The 4,977-nt window shown below is 40.3% G+C and overlaps 1 non-coding gene across 1 annotated transcript; it reads right to left on the bottom strand.

Moving 5' to 3' along the window:
• Positions 1-4,530: 4,530 nt before the first annotated feature.
• Trnat-ugu (transfer RNA threonine (anticodon UGU)) lies at positions 4,531-4,605 on the bottom strand. The gene has a single exon. It is a non-coding gene; the product is annotated as a tRNA-Thr (tRNA).
• Between the last annotated feature and the right edge of the window lie 372 nt (positions 4,606-4,977).

The following is a 4,977-nucleotide window of genomic DNA, read 5'->3' as shown; positions in this document are numbered from 1 at the left end:
TCATTTATATAAATAAGGAACTACAGCGGCCCCAACACTGATCCCTGAGGAACCCCCTCCCCCTTGACAGTACACCACTCAGATCCCCCATCATACTGTATTACGTTCCCCCATTTCTGTAGATCGTTCCCTAATGCTCTTCCTGAAACACTGTACAACTTCTGATTCTGTCAGTTCTTTCAGGTCCCATCTCCTTAAATTCCCAACTTTTTCCAGTTTCTTCAGTTTTAATCTACAGTTCATAATCAATATATTGTGATCAGAGTTCACATTTGCCCCTGGAAATGTCATACAATTTAAAATATGGTTCCTAAATCTCTGTCTTACCATTATATAATCTATATGAAATATTGCAGTATCTCCAGGTCTCTTCCACGTATACAACCTTCTTTCATGATTTTTGAACCAAGTGTTAGTTATGATTAAGTTATGCTCTGGGCAAAAGCCTACCAGGCGGCTTCCTCTTTAATTTTTTACCCCCATTCCATATTCACCTACTAGGTTTCCTTTTCTTCCATTTCCTACTGTCGAATTCCAGTCACCCATTAATATTAAATTTTCATCTCCCATCACTATCTGAATGATTTCTTTTATCTCATCACACATTCCATCAATTTCTTCATCATCTGAAGACTACTTTTACGACTTTGGTAGGCGTGGGATTCGTGGCTATCTTGGCCACAACAATGCGTTCACTATGCTGTATGTAGTAGCTTACCCGCATTCCTATTTTTATTAATTATTAGACCTACTCATGCATTAGCTTCATATTAGCCTTCCTAATACTTAAATCTATATCCGATGTTAACAATGACGCCGGTGGATGGACTATCACGAAATTACTGACCGTCGAGAATGTCACAAATATAACCGACAAGCTAATGGGCCCTTCACAGGAAAAGGTTTTTTGCCAGAAAACGGGGAAAACTGAAACCCAGCAAATGAGTAAAAAAGTGTATATTCACTGACAAAAAAAATAGTGTACGCACACAACTTACACAACAATAGTCTGGGATTACTCTATTACGTAATACAGTTTTTGTGATTGTATCTTGCAGCTTTAGTTATTTTTAATTAAAAGAGGCTTTAAAAGGACAGAAAGAACGTGTTGGACTACGCTACAGATCGTTCTGTTAGCACAGTGTTTACTTTGTAATCACTTTCGTTGACTTCGGCAACTCTCAACAGAAATCTCCAACCTAACCGAGACAATGTGCTACGATACAGCCGAGATCATGACAAGAGAATGGGCTACATCACACTCGAAGTAAATGTATACAGGTAAGGATCCCCATGACCTGTATACGTCTGTTATAAAAAATCTCCAAGCCACTCTCCTCAAATAGACCGCAATCTTCTCTTGACCTTCAACTGTTACTATTTCAGAATTGAAAACCAGATTCAAAGAAAATTTGGCTACAAGGCACAAAACTAGAAAAATAAAAATAATAAAAGTGAGAACGTGAAACATGTTAGCAATAACCATAAACAGGAGATTTTACAGAAAATAAAATTGAGAAAGGAAATTATTAATATTATCGACCGTTTAGGAACTCTAGGCTACGAAAGGGATGAAAACACATATCGAATAAGTGGTGGAAGAGTTAGTGTGTTTTAAGATTAAGTCCAAACAAGAATTAGAGAAAAACATATCGACGCAAGGCCTCTATTACGAAAAATTGCTAAATCTCGAGACAAATTGTGTCCTTCTGTATTTGATGAAATGTTTTGGCCCCTAGTACGGATGAAACAGTATCTGCAATATCAACAGGAACTTCGGACATGTGTTTCATATTTCATCCAAGCCTGCAGTCTATAAATATTTAAACAAAATACTATAACAAAATACCACTACAGGGGAATTACTTACGGAGTAGTTCTTGGTAAAGAAACACAGGACACAATTACGTATGTGGGCTTAATACGAACTACAACTGTGTTTATAAATCGCTATAGTTGCCTTGGACTAACGACGAGCGAATATCAATATAACCTGTACGCTTTTCAAAGCTGTTATCCATGAAAAAGCTAAACCACGTATCGCGAACAAAATACTATTTAACACCGAAACAATGATATTAGCTGACAATGGGCACAGACTTTAGTCAATGGGCACTGTCGAAAATTTGTGCCAGACCAGGATTAGCACCCGAGTCCCCTGGTTACTAGGGAGAGGCAATGATCACTGTGTCTGAATTACACAGTGGTCAACAGAATATCACGAACTGCCCGAGCATGCCGTTCGTTAGATCCAAATTCTCAATTTCTCCATAGACTGCTGATGCACTGCTCCTTGAACATAATCCTCCTCCCCTTAATTATACAGTACATGGCCAAAAAAACAGACACCGAATATATGCAAACTTGGCCTTACGAACATTGCAGACGTCGTCTATGTAACACACGTCAAACTTCAAAGAATTTACCAATTCGTTGCATTGTTTACTATAGACCACAAATCAAGTAACGTAAAAAAAGCACTGCGTCTATTGAGATCATGATTCAGAGTTTAAAAAAAACTAATAAGTCGCCTACATATTACAGTTGCTGCCAAAAGAGGAGAACCATTATTTTCCCACAAAAGGAAATATAGTTAAAATGACGCTTCTATTTCGGTTAGTTTATGCGGTTACTAAAATTTGCCGTGAAAGTTACATAGTGGACTCTACCCTCCCCCCACCAGAAACGTAGTTATCGTGGCTGTTGTGAGACTTTTGTACACAGTTAGAGAAAGTGTGTTAAATGTGGCGCGGACGGAAACACTAGGCTACGCTACAGGGCAATCTGCTCGCACAACGTTTAGTCGGCATTCATAATCGTTGGCGTAAACAACTCTCAATCAAATTACCACCTTCCAACCTAACTTAGATCTCGGGCTACACTACCAATCGGCCTGTCATCACAACCAAATATTCATTGAGTGGGGGTGGGGGGATTTCCTGTATCTCTAGGAAAAACTGTCAGTTTTGTCAGACTCAACAGCAAGATTTACCAATGGTAAACACTTTTTAGACGGCTCGTAATTTTAGAATAGTCCTCTTCGTCTTACTTGGCATAAATTGTTCGCTGGCGTCCCAGCAGCTAGCTCCCTCAGTGTCTGCTTCTGCCATCGCACCACGCCAGTCTGCTGTTGTCCTAGCAGACCGAACGCACCGCACATCCGACACCTTCGGAACCACTCACTGGCCAGTTGGCAACTGAGCGGAACACTGTTTACATCGTGAAAGGAAAACTATGCAAAGATGTACACTTAAATGGCACGACTGAGTAGCACACACACAGTAATATCTGAGGAATGTCCTTCGACACGCGCAGAACGAAAGTCTTCTCGCGAACGTACAGCGTCTCTGAAAAAAAATCTAGTGACTATATTCCGGCGTTACGGCCAGGTTCTCATACAAATGAGCAAAAAAGGGTAAATTTGAAATTTTTTTTGAGACAATGAAAATACATTCGAACGATCTGTTTGGGAATTACGAGTGACAATACTATGAGCTTAATTTTAGATTTTCAATAAAAAATGGCGCCCGTAATTATGATTTGATCAAGGGCTTGCGAGACTGGAGTACGCAGAGTGCGTGCAGTGTGGCACCTCAGATATTACCTGAATTCAAAAATGGGTAACATCAGTTGATACTACATTATTTCTCTGAACTTGAAAATGGATAACATCAGTCGATAATACATAAAATTAATGGGAGCGTATACCTAACCGCAATGAAACAACCTTAAATTTAACGATACAGTGCTAATTCGAACTTTGAGTTCGATTTTGAGGGGTTTGTTTCACTCCTTATGCCTACACAAAAATTAGTTAATATTAACAAATGTCATATTATAGCTATAAGTTCCTAAGAAAAGTGTTTACTTTTAGGGATCAGAGGTAGAAGTTAAGAGATCGAACCACTTTTAATTTATGCTGCATGCCGTTCTGAGAAAATCGTTACTCGAAAAAAAAAGTGTTCAAAGTTTAGGGAAAACATTTAGTTATATTATTACTTCGATTTGCATGAACTGAGTGTTACACATATATTCTTAATGTCGCTGAAAACGAATCTGAAGTCAGATTTTCAATATTCAAAACAGCTAATCCAATACGGAGGGCAAACGATTATGTTTTGACCATTTTTTACCAAAAATGTATTTTCGTTATTTACGTTTAGTCTGCAATTCAAGGAGTATTTATCAGCCCTTCCTCTACCTCTGATTGTTCCTAGACAGCAACTTCCTGTTCTTCTTGGCAGGAGAAGCCGATCTGTCTAAGCTGGATATGCAGCACTCGGCAGCCTGCACTTGATATTCGTCCGTATTTTCGGTGAGTATGTTTGCATGCATTCTGCAGTATGAATCCTTTTGAGCACGTGCGACACGGGACGAGTTATCATCTACATCTATATGGATACCCTGCAAAACACATTTAAGTGCCTGGCAAAGGGTTCATCGAATCACCTACACAACTGATAATTAATTGAAACCCTCAGCTGCCGACAGGTGTTGTTGATATACTTCGATGGGGACAGCTGAAAAGTGTGCCGCTACTGGGACTCGAACCCAGGATCTCCTGCTTACAAGGCAGACGCTCAATCCATCTGAGCTATCGAGGGCACAAATGAACAGCACGACTGCAGGAATTTATCCCTCGCACGCTTCCCGTGAGACTCACACCCCGAACCGCCCACAATCCGATTACGTAATGTACTTATTAGGTATTTGTCCATCCACTCATTACTGGCTCACACTAAGGTGACGATTCCCGTAAGATTTCCGGTAGCCTGTGCGCATTCGCACAGACGAAGGTCAATGGCTGGGTGACGTTTAACCATAGATATGAAGATAGTAACTGTTCTAGAAAGAACAGGCGCCACTGACGACCTTGCAGCTCTTCTAGAATACATGATAGACCGGCCGATGTGGCCGAGCGGTTGTAGGCACTTCAGTCGGGAGCCACGCGACCGCTACGGTCGCAGGTTCAAATCC

The sequence above is a fragment of the Schistocerca gregaria genome, unplaced genomic scaffold, assembly GCF_023897955.1.
Source record: "Schistocerca gregaria isolate iqSchGreg1 unplaced genomic scaffold, iqSchGreg1.2 ptg000280l, whole genome shotgun sequence".
Taxonomy (NCBI): domain Eukaryota; kingdom Metazoa; phylum Arthropoda; class Insecta; order Orthoptera; family Acrididae; genus Schistocerca; species Schistocerca gregaria.
Note: the sequence above shows the minus strand (reverse complement) of the source record. Positions and strands in the feature narration are given on the sequence as shown.